At 44.1% G+C, this 18,183-nt stretch overlaps 1 pseudogene; it reads right to left on the bottom strand.

Annotated features, from left to right (window-relative positions):
* Positions 1 to 14,940, bottom strand: part of LOC135511235 (equistatin-like) — a 114,502-nt pseudogene extending 99,562 nt beyond the window's left edge.
* Between the last annotated feature and the right edge of the window lie 3,243 nt (positions 14,941 to 18,183).

Genomic DNA, 18,183 nt, shown 5'->3' with positions numbered 1-18,183 from the left:
AGTTACCTAGGTAATGTTAGCTAGGTAATGTTAGCCATGTTATGAGCACCAGCTAGTTAGCGAGGTAATGTTAGCCATGTAATGAGCACCAGCTAGTTAGCTAGGTAATGTTAGCCATGTTATGAGCACCAGCTAGTTAGCTAGGCAATGTTAGCCATGTTATGAGCACCAGCTAGTTAGCTAGGCAATGTTAGCCATGTTATGAGCACCAGCTCGTAAGCTAGGTAATGTTAGCCATGTTATGAGCACCATCTAGTTATCTAGGTAATGTTAGCTTGGTATGTTAGCCATGTTATGAGCACCAGCTAGTTAGCTAGGTAATGTTAGCCATTTTATGAGCACCAGCTAGTTAGCTAGGTAATGTTAGCTTGGTATGTTAGCCATGTTATGAGCACCAGCTAGTTAGCTCCAAAAGTGGTTGGTAACGTTTGGCTGCATGCCGACAGTGCATTCAGAGCCATTCATTTAAATAATCGACTTGTATTTTTTTTCCAGAGTTTCCTGGTCTTTGCATTAACAAGATATTCATTTCCAGCATCTTTCAGACCATTGAAAATGCAATAAAAAGAGAGGAGGACAGGCACAGCCTGCCGCACCGCTACCAATGATTCTCAGCTAGCGGAGGCCAATGTTAGCAGAAGTTTGTAGTGGGTTTTTATATTATCGTAGTGCAAAAGTATTGCACAAAAAATACCATAAACCACATAATCTCAGTGTGATTTAATTTAAAACAGTCTGCAAGATGAGAGGAGAGGTGATAGATCAATGTCTTAAGGCTAAAGTATTGGGAGAGAGATATGCCGTAGGACCAGCAGCATTCCTTTGTGAGGAGGAGAGAAGGTGGGAGAGGGTAAATAGCAAGCGTGCCTTTTCTTTGCGAGGGTCAAGCCTCTCTTTCACCAAACCTTGTTATCAAGGTGACTTTCTGTATTTCTGGAAGAACAGGACAATGGAATAGATGGATGAAGTATGTCCCAAATAGAACCCTATTCCTTACATAGTGGACTAGTTGTGACCCTATAGGCCCTGGTCAAAAGCAGTGTACTATGTTGGGAATGTCTTGAAATAGTTTTATTGTGTAAGATGGTTCTTATGGTACCCCTGTAGCAAAATATGTTGTCTTAAAAACTTCATTTCACCCTCCCGTGGTCCTGATGTCAGGGTGACCCAGGTCCTATGTGTGGAGGGCTCCCCTTTCTGTGCTCGGCGCTCGCGGGTCAGAGCGACCCGGGCCCTGTGTTTCCAGGGCTCCCGCTCTGCTCTGGTGGGGTCAGAGTGACCGTGCCAGCCACTGGCGAGGTGTGTGCCTTTGAGCGTAGTAGAGAGTCTGCGAGTGTGGCGAGGCGTGTGCCCGGCTCTGCGCTCTGCTCTCTTCGCTCTGCGCTCAGAGAGACCCTGTCAGCCAATGGCGAGGCGTGTGCCGCGGAGCGTAGTAGAGAGTCTGCGAGTGTGGCAAGGCTGTGCCCGGCTCCCCGCTCTGCGCTCTGGGCTCGCAGCTCTGCGCTCTTGGGTCAGAGCACCTCAGCCAGACGCTTCACAGGTCCGGACGTGCCTCGCTGTGTGCTAGAGAGCAGCCAAGTGTTAGGGTCGCTCTGACCCGCAGAGCGCGACTCTGTCAGCCACTGGCGAGGCATGTGCCGCGGAGCGCGGTAGAGAGTCTGCGAGTGTGGCGAGTGTGGCGAGGCTGTGCCCGGCTCCCCGCTCTGCGCTCGTGGGTCAGAGCGACCCTGCCAGCCGCTACACAGGCCCGGACGTGCCCCGCTGTGTGCTAGAGAGCAGCCAAGTGTTCTTGTTGTGCTCTGCGCTCTGAGGGTCAGAGCGACCCAGCCAGCCGCTGCACAGAGACATAAACTGAACAAGTTCCACAGACATGTAACTAACAGAAATGGAATAATGTGTACCTGAACAAGGGGGGGAGGGGTACCCACCTCTCTCCCCTCCTCCTCTCCTCTCTCCTATACCTCTCTCCCCTCCTCCTCTCCTCTCGCCTATACCTCTCTCCCCTCCTCCTCTCCTCTCTCCTATACCTCTCCTCTCTCCTATACATCTCCTCTTTCCCATAACTCTCCACTCTTCCCTCCACCTCTCCTCTCACCTATACCTCTCTCCCCTCCTCCTCTCCTCTCTCCTATACCTCTCCTCTCTCCTATACCTATCCTCTCTCCTATACCTCTCCTCTCTCCTATACATCTCCTCTTTCCCATAACTCTCCACTCTTACCTCCACCTCTCCTCTCACCTATACCTCTCTCCCCTCCTCTTCTCCTCTCGCCTATACCTCTCCTCTCTCCCATACCTCTCCTCTCTCCCCTTCTCCTCTCCTCTCTCCTATACCTCTCCTCTCTCCTATACCTCTCTCCCCTCCTCCTCTCCTCTCGCCTATACCTCTCCTCTTTCCTATACCTCTCCTCTCTCCTATACCACTCCTCTCTCCTATACCTCTCCTCTCTCCCATACCTCTCCTCTCGCCTATACCTCTCCTCTTTCCTATACCTCTCTCCCCTCCTCCTCTCCTCTCGCCTATACCTCTCCTCTCGCCTATACCTCTCCTCTTTCCTATACCACTCCTCTCTCCTATACCTCTCCTCTCTCCCATATCTCTCCTCTCGCCTATACCTCTCCTCTTTCCTATACCTCTCCTCTTTCCTTTACCTCTCCTCTCCCATCCTCCTCTCCTTTCTCCTATACCTCTCCTCTCTCCTATACCTCTCTCCCCTCCTCCTCTCCTCACTCCCATACCTCTCCTCTCTCCCATACCTCTCCTCTCCCCCCTCCTCTCCTCTCTCCTATTCCTCTCCTCCCTCCTATACCTCTCCTCCCTCCTATACCTCTCATCTCTCCTATACCTCTCCTCTCGCCGATACCTCTCCTCCCTAACCTCTCCTCTCTCCCATACCTCTCCTCTCTCTCATACCTCTCCTCTCTCCCCTCCTCCTCTCCTCTCGCCTATACCTCTCCTCTTTCCTATACCTCTCCTCTTTCCTATACCTCTCCTCTCTCCTATACCTCTCCTCTCTCCCATACCTCTCCTCTCTCCTATACCTCTCACCTCTCCTCTTTCCTATACCTCTCCTCTTTCCTATACCTCTCCTCTTTCCTATACCTCTCCTCTCTCCTATACCTCTCCTCTCTCCCCTCCTCCTCTCCTCTCTCCTATACCTTTCCTCTCTCCTATACCTCTCCTCTCTCCTATACCTCTCACCTCTCCTATACCTCTCCTCTCTCCTATACCTCTCCTCTCCCCTCCTCCTCTCCTCTCTCCTATACCTCTCCTCTCTCCCCTCCTCCTCTCCTCTCTCCTATACCTCTCCTCTCTCCTATACCTCTCCTCTCTACCATACCTCTCCTCTCTCTCCTATACCTCTCCTCTCTCCTATACCTCTCCTCTCTACCATACCTCTCCTCTCTCCCCTCCTCCTCTCCTCTCTCCTATACCTCTCCTCTCTCCTATACCTCTCCTCTCTCGCATACCTCTCCTCTCTCGCATACCTCTCCTCTCTCCCCTCCTCCTCTCCTCTCTCCTATACCTCTCCTCTCTCCTATACCTCTCCTCTCTCCTATACCTCTCTCCCCTAAACTCTCCTCTCTCCACTCCTCCCTCCTATACCCCTCTTCCCTACCCCTCTCCTCCCCTCCCCTAACCTCTCGACTCTCCCCTCCTCCTCTCGTCCCCTAACCTCACCCCTCCTCTCATTTCTCCCATACCTCTCTCTCCTCCTCTTGTCCTAACACAAACCCTCTCCTCTCTCCCATACCTCTCCTCTCTCCTATACCTCTCCTCTCTACCATACCTCTCCTCTCTACCATACCTCTCCTCTCTCGCATACCTCTCCTCTATCCCATACCTCTCCTCTATCCTCCCCTCCTCTCTCCTATACCTCTCCTCTCTCCTATACCTCTCTCCCCTCCTCCTCTCGTCCCCTCCTCCTCTCCTCTCTCGCATACCTCTCCTCTCTCCTATACCTCTCCTCTCTCCTATACCTCTCCTCTATCCTTTACCTCTCCTCTCTCCTATACCTCTACTCTCTCCCCTCCTCCACTCCTCCCTCCTATACCCCTCTTCCCTACCCCTCTCCTCCCCTAACCTCTCGACTCTCCCCTCCTCCTCTCCTCCCCTAACCTCTCCCTCCTCCTCTCATCCCCTAACCTCTCCCCTCCTCTCATTTCTCCCATACCTCTCTCTCCTTCTCTTGTCAGCTTTAATACAGTAACTATGTACCCATTAACTTTATTTTTTTGTTGTTGTCGCCATTTAGAAAGTCTGCATAGGAAATAGATGTAACAATTGTCTGCTCCAGTGAGATTCCGTTGAACTGTCGTGTGTCGGTTAAAAGCAACTGGACGTAAAAAACTTTACCCCTCAAAAAAAAACTAACGTACTGCCATGGTCTGCACCATGGTATTATAATGGTCTGCACCAAGGTATCATAATGGTCTGCACCAAGGTATCATCATGGTCTGCACCAAGGTATCATCATGGTCTGCACCAAGGTATCACCATGGTCTGCACCAAGGTATCACCATGGTCTGCACCAAGGTATTATCATGGTCTGCACCAAGGTATTATAATGGTCTGCACCAAGGCATCATCATGGTCTACACCAAGGTATTATAATGGTCTGCACCAAGGTATCATCATGGTCTGCACCAAGGCATCGTCATGGTCTGCACCAAGGTATCATCATGGTCTACACCAAGGTATCATCATGGTCTGCACCAAGGTATCACCATGGTCTACACCAAGGTATTATAATGGTCTGCACCAAGGTATTATAATGGTCTGCACCAAGGCATCATCATGGTCTGCACCAAGGCATTATAATGGTCTGCACCAAGGTATTATAATGGTCTGCACCAAGGTATTATAATGGTCTGCACCAAGGTATTATAATGGTCTGCACCAAGGCATCATCATGGTCTGCACCAAGGTATTATAATGGTCTGCACCAAGGTATTATAATGGTCTGCACCAAGGCATCATCATGGTCTGCAACAAGGTATTATAATGGTCTGCACCAAGGTATTATAATGGTATGCACCAAGGTATTATAATGGTCTGCACCAAGGTATCATAATGGTCTGCACCAAGGTATTATAATGGTCTGCACCAAGGTATCACCATGGTCTGCACCAAGGTATTACAATGGTCTGCACCAAGGTACTATAATGGCCTGCACCAAGGTATCACCATGGTCTGCACCAAGGTATTACAATGGTCTGTGCCAAGGTATCATCATGGTCTGCACCAAGGTATTATAATGGCCTGCACCAAGGTATCATCATGGTCTGCACCAAGGTATCATCATGGTCTGCACCAAAGTATCACCATGGTCTGCACCAAGGTATCATCATGGTCTGCACCAAGGTATTATAATGGTCTGCACCAAGGTATCATCATGGTCTGCCCCAAGGTATCACCATGGTCTGCACCAAGGTATCATCATGGTCTGCACCAAGGTATCATCATGGTCTGCCCCAAGGTATCACCATGGTCTGCACCAAGGTATCAACATGGTATGCACCAAGGTATCACCATGGTCTGCACCAAGGTATCATCATGGTCTGCACCAAGGTATCATCATGGTCTGCACCAAGGTATCATCATTGTCTGCACCAAGGTATCATCATGGTTTGCACCAAGGTATCGTCATGGTCTGCACCAAGGTATCATCATGGTCTACACCAAGGTATCATCATTGTCTGCACCAAGATATCACCATGGTCTACACCAAGGTATCATCATGGTCTGCACCAAGGTATCATCACGGTCCGTGCCATGGTGGAACTGCATTGTATGTCTGAAATAATTGTATGGTGAATCCTGCATCGAGCCTACCAGAAGAGCAAGGTGAAGCAATTCCGGCATTCTTGAAAGTCACGAGAATCCCTGTCATGCAAAAAACTATGGTTATATTTGATTTTTAAAAATTGCATGCAGTGGGCATAATAAAAGTCTAAATAAATCACTTTGCTTTTATAATTAAAGGATTGAAGATTTATAGTTACGTGATGACATCTCGCAACCCAACAAACAATGATTAATCAGACTAACTTTCCACAACAATTTTAACCCTTTTTTGTTCCATTCTTGGACTTCTCTGTTCTCCACTCATCTTTCTCGCTAACTGTAATCAACCTGCTTTCAACTTCAAATGACACTTTTGCTTCCGCCATCTCCACCAACCTGCTAACAAAACTCGAGAGTGAGAGGTCTGACTGGATGGGTCCTGAAGAGTTTTAAAAAGGAATTAGTTGTGATGGTCAATATTTGGTTGAGAGTCCAGAAGACAAATTCTCAGCAAGGCTGACTGACTAATACAAGAAATGTCTTTGTTCCCATCTACTGCTTGGTTGTCATTGTAGATAACAATTTTCTTAACTGACTTGCCTTCTTCTCTTGCGGTACTGTATGTCCTTTGGTGATCAACTGGTGTCTGTACCCAACGTTGTGAAGTACCTTGGCGCAAACCTGGCATCTGTGCACAGCTCCGAGGAGGACCAGTTTATTCAGGCGTTGGTCTTGGTCAAGACTGTTGGTTTCCCTCCTACCTGGATTGGTGGATTTTATTCTGTTAAGGTGGGACCATTAACCCTACAGTGTTATATAGAGCCATTATTGCAAGGAACTCCGTTCCATCTCATCTTGCTCAAGTGAACAGCAAACCTGGTTAAAACATAGTGTGTTATGGCATTTAGGCTACCTGTTATTAATGTAGTTCTGTCTGAGTTGTCTATTTTGTGTGGACCCCAATAAATTCAAGGCTGCTAGTTTGAATCCCAGAGCTCACTGAGAGAAATCTGACGTGCCCTTGAGCAAAACCCTTAACCTAATTGATCCTGTAGGTCATGCTAGATGAATCTACTAAATAACGTCAATGTATTTAATTGTCAACCTCCGTAGGATGCTTTCATACATATGTAAAATGGTTATAGTTAAGTATTGAAGTAATCTATTCCAGACAGTCTGCTTGTAAACATGTGTATGGGTTTTGAGCTTCAAGTTGTGGACTAGTTATGGTCTTTGACATGTATTGGATGATTGCAAATATGAGGAGTAGGCTTCACGTTCTTTACACAAGCAATAGTCCCAGTAGGAGGGGTTTTGGAGTAGCTTTAACTGTTTCAGGTGTTAGAGGAAAGACTATACATTGAGTATATTCTGACACTTCCCCCCCCCCCCTTCAGGACAGGCGGTGGTTCTGGAGTGATGGCTCCGACTTTGATCACCAGAACTGGGCTAAAGGAAGGCCTGGTGCTGGTGCCAGAGAGACTTGTATTCACATCAACTTTGGAGGTACAGTAAACCCAGTATCATTCACTGATCCAGTCATCAAATTAAACTTATTCCTAGTTAATTTAACTAATGAATGTCTCCTGTGGACTTTCCTACTGTCTGTACAGCTGAGTATATCTCGGTGTTTCGTCTTCAGGTCAGAAGCGCTGGAACAATGCTTTATGTGGAAGGAGCTTGCCCTCGGTGTGCTCCTTGAGACTCCTGCCTCTCCGCCAGACTATACAAGAGAGCAGCAATGCTATTCCGTAGTGTCTGCGCCCTTAATACTTCATGGTAACGTCAAAATACTTTGTTGCTGTTAAATGAAGTCTCAGTTACTACACAAATGTTGAGGAATTGTTTGCAGCCATTAAAATGTGGACACTGCTTTGTCTCATGAGTTATTGAACAAGAATGATGCGTTGTAGTTAGTACTCTTACTGGTCCTCTGTGGGACTCAAACCCACAACCCTAAAGTTGCAAGTGCCACCAGGACATAACTGTCATTGTGCTTTACTTTATGCAAATATAGACCTGTGACGCGACACAGTATGTTTAGGATACTGAAGGTTCAAAAGACATGTTTAACCTGTCATGAAGTTATTTTGTTTACAAATGTTTCTTTTTAAGTTCAGTTTTAAAGAACTGAGGTCATTATGTCAGTCTTTTGTCACCACTCTAAAAAGAGGTGGTTTTTAAGCACCTGCTACTGTCCTTTCAAATCTAAATGTTTGTTGGGCAGGTAGGTTCCTGCAAGAACCCCCACCAGCTAAGGATGTTCCTTGATGAGAACGTTAGAGAACAGAACTTTAGAACTCCAGTTGAACCCCACATTTTTAGAGCGTACTTGGACTAGGATTCAAGAGGCACTCTCACTTCTGAGCTATCTTTGTTGCAGGTGCATGGTTACAGTGGAGTAAGATGAAGAACACTGTTCTTGCTAGTCTCACTGCTCTAAAGCTGTACGTGTCAGCCTCAAAGCCTTCATCAGAGCTTTCAGTGTTCACAACCTGCACCTCTATCTAGACATTGCTCCACCCACATCCGTTCAATGCATCCAATGGGGTTGGAGTATGAGAGAAAGTGTTATCAAAATAATTGCATTTCATAAGTATTCTAATAAAGTGTGTTGGGGATGTGTCAAACAAGACACAAATCAGAGGACATAAACCTATCAAGTAAGTTCTCAAATCATTGTTTTCCGTACAAGAATAAAACAAGGAGTCTAAAGTGGCAGCGTTAAATCATGTTCACATTTACAACATAAATAGGCATTTCATACCTTAAGGGAACATTGACATTCGCCATATGGTTAGTGAGAAAGTCCATATTGGAAATGTACGGTCCCTTACTAGACGTCCGAGAACATTTGTAAAATTCGCGGACGGCATCGGGCCGTATCTACCGGGAAGGCATCAAACAAACTCTCTCGGACATTCGGTTTCAGTTTTATTAAATCAAGTCTTTTTCCGCTGTCCCGATAAATCCCACAAGAGGGCGAATGGAATCATATTGCAAATGTACAAAACATCACGAATCATGAAGTGGCTTTATCTCCAAAACGTAAAAGACTTTGAAGACAACTTGGTGAGCGTAGGTTTGGCATAATGGGCAGTTGGCCCCGAACAAGATGGCGTCTAGGCCTTAACGGTTTGAGTTTTTCTGCGATTAACCTGTTGAAACTCTAGGGGCGCAATTTCATTTTTGGATGAAAAATGTTCCCGTTTTAAACAAGCTATTTTGTCACAAAAAGATGCTCGACTATGCATATAATTGGTAGCTTTGGAAAGAAAACACTCTGACGTTTCCAGAACTGCAAAGATATTTTCTGTGCGTGCCCTAGAACGTGAGCTTCAGGCAAAACCAAGATGAGACGGCATCCAGGAAATGAGCAGGATTTTTGAGGCTCTGCTTTCCATTGTCTCCTTATATGGCTGTGAATGCGAGAGGAGTAAGTCTGCCCTTTCTGTCGTTTCCCCAAGGTGTCTGCAGCATTGTGACGTATTTGTAGGCATATCATTGGAAGATTGACCATAAGAGACCACATTTACCAGGTGTCCGCCCGGTGTCCTGCGGCGAAATTGGTGCGCAAAAGTCAGCTGCAAGTATTTTTCCATGGAATTTAGAGAAGAATGCAGGCTTCCACGAACGATATATCAATGAAGAGATGTGAAAAAACACCTTGAGGATTGATTCCAAACAACGTTTGCCATGTTTCGGTCGATATTATGGAGTTAATTCGGAAAAAGTTTGACGTTGTAGGTGACTGAATTTTCGGTTCGTTTCGGTAGCCAAATGTGATGTACAAAACGGAGCGATTTCTCCTACACACAGACGCTTTCAGGAAAAACTGTGCATTTGGTATGTAACTGAGAGTCTCCTCATTGAAAACATCCGAAGCTCTTCAAAGGTAAATGATTTTATTTATTTGGTTCTGGTTTTTGTGAAAATGTTGCGTGCTAAATGCTACTCAAAATGCTAAGCTAGCTTAGCATACTCTTACACAAATTAGTCAATTGCTATGGTTCAAAAGCATATTTTGAAAATCTGAGATGACAGTGTTAAGAAAAGGCTAAGCTTGAGAGCAGGAGCATTATTTTCATTTTATTTGCGATTTTCAGAAATCGTTAATGTTGCGTTATGCTAATGAGCCTGAGGCTTTAGTCACGATCCCGGATGGGGAGTCAACAGGTTAAAAGATCCAAAATGAAAATAGAGCAATAATTTTTCCGCTTCAAGGAGGCTCCGGTGTCAATTAAAAAAGACCCAGCCATTTAAGAGAAATCGTACAATGTCAAATTGGTCATGTTCAAAAATAGTTTTTTTTTTAACAGTTACAGATGCAGTTGAAGATCCAGATCCAGTTGACCGTAGCTCGCTCTGAATGCAGCGACCGTGAGCCTGGCCCTAAATGTCATTTACTTTTGGGTGACAGTGAGAGAACCGTTAGGGTGAGAAGCACAATTTGAACTCAGGTACGTTCCTGAGGTCCTCCCGATCTATGCAAGCCTAACCTTGACCGTGTGGCATTAACCCTTTAACAGTAAAACAGGGTTTTTTGATCTCACAGATTACAATGACAACTCTCCCCATAGGAATACATTACCTGCTCCTCTAAAGTAAACCTGAAGCCAATGTGGGTTATGAATGCCTTATGAACCTGTCTTCAATAACAGTCCAGCAGGACACTGAGGTCTACCTGTGTCGATTCTAAGCTTCCTGAAGCAACCGGAAGTGGTTAAAAATCACCCTAAACGTGTTTTTCCATACCCAACCAGCCGTTTGTGATAAATAGTGCATTCAACCCTGTGTAAATCGGTCAGTTCTTAACGTAAACACTTAAAACTCAGGATTCTGTAAATGCATACCCCAATGAGGATATGTGTTTACCTATAGCTGTGCCAACCGGAAGTGCCATAATTGGTGTCACAGGGGCTGTTTCGAAGGGTTAAAAAAGTCAGATCTTTCCAAAACTTCATGTGTGTGATTAGGCAACCCCCATGAACTGTAAATCAGTCATTTTTCCCATAAAATTTCAAAGAAAAACTAAATCACACAGCTTGGAAGGAGGGACGTATTGGGGTGCGAAGAGACAAACAGTGCCTGTAATAGTTAGCTTTGTGAGAGCTAAAAAATATTCGTCAGACCTAGAGTTCTGAAACCTGTTCTAGACCTCAGGTCAATAGAGCCACGTAACGCACCACGCACTAGAAGGTTCTCGGACCGAGAAACAGCCTCGCACATTTGCAATAACTTCAATTCATTTTTGCATCACGAAAATGACGACATTTAGAAATGTCCCAGAGTCGCAAGACTAGGTGCATTGCGACCGCCTCGGCCCATAGACGGACCAACGTTTGTCTGATAGCTCATTCAAGGACCCCGTAGCAAGTCATGGAAAAAAAAGGATTTTCAGCACCAATTAAGGTCTTGCTCGGGCACCAAATGACCTATCGAGCCCGAAACTTGGAATTCGCCTCAGCTAGGCCTACACATATCAGAACTGGACCCGCAGCTAGATTGTAACTACGTGTTTGTTATGGTTTGAACAGAAGGCGTCATGAATTTCGGCCCAGCTCTGAGGTATGTGATAGTTGGCTACTAAACGAGTTGGAGAAAGTGGGTTTGGTGTCAGAATGATATCTAATTGACGGTGACTTGCTGGTGACTATTGTCCATTTACAATATATTTAAACAGAGGTACCATCACCAAAGTGACATTCTGAAATCAAACGTAACGAGCGATGGAAAGGAACAACTATCACTCCCCAGCCATCCCGATTTCATTGGGCCAGTCAATTTCGCTTTCCTGCAGTGTTTTTGAGCATGCCAAATTCGTGATGGTAAATGGACATAACATCCTGATTTGACATTTTCAAATCTTTCATATTGCATTTGGCCAAAAAAAGTGACTTGACTTCCTATGAAATCATATTGCAAATGGACAAAACATGCCTTATGCGCAAGTAAACATAATGAAATTGGACAAAAGTACACTCAGAGTTCTTACACATCATTAAGACCTTTTGGGAATAATGAGGATGAAAATCCCAGAACATTCAATACACACTGATATGACCCCACCATCAAATCACACTGATATGACCCCACCATCAGACAATATGGCGGTTGTTTTGCTACACCAACAGGCCTCACAAGACTCGTCTGAAGGTAAACCAGTTTTACAAAATGAAAGGTATTTTTGATGAGCAGGTGACCACATACTTTGTCATGGTGTGTTTTAGTTATACAATTACAGGCTGAACATTTACTTACCCCACTAAAGTCATTAATTTAACTTCTTGGATGTCCTGTTCACACAGAGCAATGATGTGTATCACCCACACATTCTAGCTAGCTAATACTGTACTGACGACGTTCGTTTTCTGGCAAGTTCCCTCCCCGCCTCCAAATATTGGTATGAACATGAAGTGGACCCAAATCCATAGGCATTAAGGCCTTGCCTGTGCACGTGACTAAACCTCGCAACTCCCTTCTCAGCTGTCCATCTTTCTGATTTCCACCAATCGGAATTGATGTCAGCGTGATTAGAGGGACAATAGTGCTCAGTACCAGGCAGTCTACCAAGTGTGGTAGACAAATAATGACCATCACCAGATCTTGGTGAAGCCTAACTACTACATGGTCAAGTGGCATTTGCCTGTCTTCATTTCCTGTAACAGTCACCATAACAGTCCTACTCCTTCCTCCATTTCCCAGAAATGAACCGGTTCAGATACGTTGTCCAACATATCACACCAACAATAACGTAAGTAAAGCAACACTAATCTCTGGATTCCTTCATGTATTTATTTTGTATGGGATGTGAATCCGTTCCTGTAGTACAGTAAAGACAACTGGCCGTCTTCTACATCTTACTTCCAACGCCTTTCATCTACAATTAGAAAGAAATACACATCAATAACTAGCTGCAAAGTAGTAACATTTAGTGAATGAATATGTATATACACACACCTTGGTGGAACAGTTGCTAGCAGTGCCTGTTGGAGTCTCAGTACCCTGGATCTTCTGTCCTGAACTGGTCACACACCAACAGTAACCTACCAGAAAGACATGTTAATAACCTGTTAAATATATAATATTTACACATTTTACTGTAACATATTGAATTGTCACGTTCAACTCAATTGGAGCATTTATGGTGTGTGTGGTAACCTGTAGAGCCTGAACATTGCTCAGGTTTGTATTGTCCATCTTTGTCACACGTGGGGACGTAGACTCCAGGCTGGACTTTTTTCAATGCAGTATCTCTAGCAATCTCACAGGGGGTCTTGGGTCGTATCATACCATCTAAACACAGATAACATTCTTTATAACGATGACATTACATAGTAGAACATACATTGCTGGACAAACATCCTGGAAGCTCTGGCTGCATCTGGAATCTTGGGTTGCGTCCCCTTTGGGACCTTGTTCCCCTATGGGACCCTGGTCAGGACACTGCATCCTACATGGGCCCCTGTTCCCCGAAGGACCCTGGTCAGGACACTGCATCCTACATGGGCCCCTGTTCCCCGAAGGACCCTGGTCAGGACACTGCATCCTACATGGGCCCCTGTTCCCCGAAGGACCCTGCATCCTATATGGGCCCCTGTTCCCCGAAGGACCCTGGTCTGTAGTGCCCTTTACGGAATAGGGTTCCTGTGGAGTCAAATTCCAGATTCGTAGAAGAGCTGATGAAACTAAGACTGGAAATTGTATCAGTGTTATTGCTAGACAATCCAATCAAACATCCAGTTGAATGATCAAACCATTCATATCAGAATACCTCAGTCCAGCATCTAGATATACATCTCTGGACCTAGAGGAGTGGCAGGTAGCCTGCGGTTAGAGAGTTGGGCCAGTAGTTCAAATCAGTGAGCTGACAAGTTGATATATCTGTCTATGTGCCTTTAATAAATCCTCTTGGTGCTAGGGGGCAGTATTTTCAGTTTTGGAAAAAAAACATTCCCGTTTTAAACGGGATATTTTGTCAGGAGAAGATGCTAGAATATGCATATAATTGAAAGCTTTGGATATTAAACACCAACGTTTACAAAACTGTAAAGATATGGTCTGAGTATAACAGAACTGATGTTGCCGGCGAAAGCCTGAGAAATCCAATCCGGAAGTGCCCCAGGTTTTGAAAGCGCTGCGTTCCAATGACTCCCTATTCAGCTGTGAATGTAACATCAACAAGCTTACGCTTTCTACGTATTTCCCAAGATGTCTACAGCACTGTGACGTAGTTTTACGCATTTCTGTTGAAGAATAGCCATAGGCGGCCACATGGTGTCTCCGAGAGAGATTCTCGCGTAAAATACAGAGGTAGCCATTACTCCAGTCGGTCCTCCTGAAATTAATTGTCCCGACGGCTATATTATCGAATCGATATTAGAGAAACACCTTGAGGATTGAATTTAAACAACATTTGCCATGTTTGTTGATATTATGGAGCTAATTTGGAATATTTTTCAGTGTTGTGGTGACCGCAATTTCCGGGCGATTTCTCAGCCAAACGTGAACAGAGCTATTTCGCCTACAAAATTAATATCTTGGGAGAAAATGAACTTTGGCTGTCTACCTGGGAGTCTCGTGAGTGAAAACATCCGAAGTTCAAAGGTAAACGATTTAATTTGATTGCTTTTCTGATTTCCGTGACAAGGTTGCCTGCTGCTAGCAAGGCATAATGCTATGCTAGGCTATGATAATCTTACAAATGCTTGGTAACGTTGGCCGTAAAGCATATTTTGAAAATCTGAGATGACAGGGTGATTAACACAAGGCTAAGCTGTGTTCCAATATATTTCACTTGTGATTTGATTTTCGTGAATATTTTCTAGGAATATTTATGTCTGTTGCGTTATGCTAATTCGTGTCAGGCAATGATTACGCTCCCGGATCCGGGTTTAGAGTCACTAGAAGTTAATTAAGCAAGGCCAAACCTTCATTTCTCCAGTGTCAATGTTGATAATGGCTGACCTCTCAAAGAGTGTCCCATGGAGAAAGTTATGAACAGAAACGCATTTCCAACTCACACCTGCATATCAATATCTATGTGTGTTTTATGTTGATTTAAGAGGTTGGTGAGTAGTTGTGAGGTATGTCACGCTTACTTCCTAGAGCAAAAGCAGTGCTGACAAGCAGAATGATGGTCAATATTGCCATGGTGATAGTCTCCTGAGAGAGAGAGAAAGAGAGATTAGTTGAGCATTTTAAAGGGTCTGGAATGGCTGTGGGTATTAGAGGAGAGGTTAAGGAAACCCACTATTAGGTACAGAACTGAAATAATAGCCAAAGCAGCATTTTCTAAACCCAGTCCTGAGGACCCCAAGAAGAAGTATGGGCAACACGGTGCTACTCGTCTTCTGATGGAACTCAGGTATCACTTCTTCAACCACATACAATAGATTAGCCTGGCACAGAGGAATATGTATCCTTACCAAATGGCTCCTCACTCCTTGTGTAGTGAACTACCTTTGACAAGGGCCTACAATGCACTACATAGGGAATGGGAAGCATTATAGATAGTCAGAGACTACCCATTTACTGCAAAGGTAACTAGTAGTCTACACTCAAATTCAGGGGGTCACTCCACAAAAATGGCACAACTACATAGTGCACTACGTTTGACAAGGGCACATAACATTTAGGCAAAATTTGAGATGCAGCTCGTCTATTAAATAATGATTCACTCTCACCTTCTGCACTCTTCCAAGGGATTCACTTGGTGTCTCCCTCTCTGTTGTCTGTAAGTTATGGTCTACCTCTTCCACCTCTCCTTTTAAAGGACCTGTCACAGGTGTGACTAGTTTCCTCATTAATCCAACGAGAGATCCCGATGTCGGACATTGGTTAGTGATGTAAAGTACTAAAGTGAAAATATTTGAAAGTACTACTCATGTCGTTTTGGGGGTATCTTTACTTTACTATTAATATGTTTGACAACTTTCACTCACTACATTCCTAAAGAAAATAATGTACCTTTTACTCCATACATTTTCCGTGTTGGAGTATGCCCTTGGCTATCCGTAATTATATTTTAAAAATAGAACGGTGCCGTCTGGTTTGCTTAATGTTAGGAATTTGAAATGAGTACTGTAAAAGTGTTACAAGGTGTGATGAACGATAGTGTCCCGTTCTCCCAGGCTGCCGGCCTGCTGTAGGATCAGATTGGGCCAATTAGTGGAGGTATAGGAGAGAGGAGAGGTTCGGGGTAGTTAACCTCGGGATCAGTGTATCCCCTGCGGGATGGTTGAGCTAATGTGCGCTAATGTGATTAGCATGTGATTAGCATGAGGTTGTAAGTAACAAGAACATTTCCCAGGACATAGACATGTCTTATTCGGGCAGAAAGCTTAACTTCTTGTTACTCAAACTGCACTGTCCAATTTACAGTAGCTGTTACAGTGATAAATGCCATTGATTGTTTGAGGAGAGTTTACAGTCATTTACTTGAAAATGTATATACTGACCAGTTAGGCACTGTTGATACAACATTTTGAACAGAAATTAAATGGTTCATTGGATCAGCGTAAAACTTTGCACATACACTGCTCCCATTGAGCCAAAATCTAAATTCACCTGAGCTGGAATAATACATTATGGCCCCTATTTCGAGTCAGATGTATGATAATTGACAATTCTAAATCAAAACAATTTTCACACATTTAGTACATGTAAAGATAAGATTAAATCAAGAATAGTCTGATGGGTGACAATATTACTCTATAACTTGTGAATTATATATTATCACTTCTGCATGATGCCCAGTGTAATTCGAGAAACTGCGCATACTTTTTTTGGTCTACTTTTTCAAATCATAGTGTCACACCTCATGTAGCTGAGCCTATAGGCCTGTATTTTAATTTAGTTTATTTTACCTTAATTTAACGAGGCAAGTCAGTTAAGAACAAATTCTTATTTTCAATGACGGCCTAGGAACAGTGGGTTAACTGCCTTGTTCTGGGTAAGAATGACAGATTTGTACCTCGTCGGCTCGGGGAATTCGATCTTTCAACATTTTGGTTTCTCATTTGGGGAAAATAATTTTCAATCTAAAAATGCAGCTTGATAATAAAAGAAAAATGAAAAGCTGAAAAGTCTTCAGTCAATAAGTATTCAACCTCTATGTTAAGGCAAACCTAAACAAGATGAGGAGTAAAGATTTTCTTATCAAGTCACATTATAAGTTGCATGGACTCACTCTGTGTTCAATAATAATGTTTGACATGATTTTTGAATGACCTCATCTCTGTACCCCACACATATAATTATCTGTAAGGTCCCTCAATCAAGCAATGCATTTCAAACACAGATTCAACCACAAAGACCGGGGAGCTTTCCAATACCTTGCAATGAAGGGAACCTATTGATAGATGGGTAAATATTTACCAAAGCTGACATTGAATATCCCTTTGGGAATGGTATTAATTATATGTTGGATATCAATACAGCTAGTCACTACACAGATACAGGCGTTCTTTCTGTCCGGAGACTGAGATGGACATTGCAACATTTTGTTTTTGTGGTCATTTAACCATTTCATTGTGGATTTTGATGTGTGCTCTGGGATTTTTGTCTTGCAATGTCAGCAGAGATAACTAGTTTTTTTGGAACTATAATGACCTGGTACTTGGTAAAGTTTATGATGCCGTTGAACTGAAAAAGGACCACAGAACCAAAACACCTTCATAACGTTAAAGATGCAGAACCATATTTTACTGTAGGTATGAGGTACTTCTCTGCAAATGCTTCTGTTTTTCCACACCAAAACCACCACTGAAGATCATGACTAGGGAGCTCTATTTTCATGTCATCTGACCATTGCACCGCCTGGAGTTTGATAAATGGCACTTGGATTGGAACCTGTGCTATTTCCTCCTTAAAGGGATATTGCAATATTTTGGCAAATTAAAACCCTTTTCTTCTTACACGGAGTCAGATTTTGTCTCTGCATGCCATTTGAAGGACTTTGATGGTAGTTTTTCCAGCGATCTCTAACTAGCGTCAGCGCAATGACTGGAAGACTTTGGCATCTGCTCTCATAGTTAGCAATTGTGCTGAAGCTATAGTAGTTAATTTCAAAACTTCCTTCAAAAGTAATGAAAGAGGGCTAAATTGCCAAAATCGCACAACATCCCTTTAACACCTTGATCCATCATCTTTCCACCTCTCACCAAACCTCTCCTCTCTCATATACCTCTCTCCCCTCCTCCTTTCCTCACCTCTCCCATATTCCATATTCCTCTCTCCCCTCATCCTCTCCTCACCTCTCCTCTCCCATATACCTCTCTCCCCTCATCCTCTCCTCTCTCATATTCCTTTCTCCCCTCATCCTCACCTAACCTCTCCTCTCTCATATACCTCTCTCCCCTCCTCCTTTCCTCACCTCTCCCATATTCCTCTCTC

Source organism: Oncorhynchus masou, chromosome 23, assembly GCF_036934945.1.
Source record: "Oncorhynchus masou masou isolate Uvic2021 chromosome 23, UVic_Omas_1.1, whole genome shotgun sequence".
Taxonomy (NCBI): domain Eukaryota; kingdom Metazoa; phylum Chordata; class Actinopteri; order Salmoniformes; family Salmonidae; genus Oncorhynchus; species Oncorhynchus masou.
Note: the sequence above shows the minus strand (reverse complement) of the source record. Positions and strands in the feature narration are given on the sequence as shown.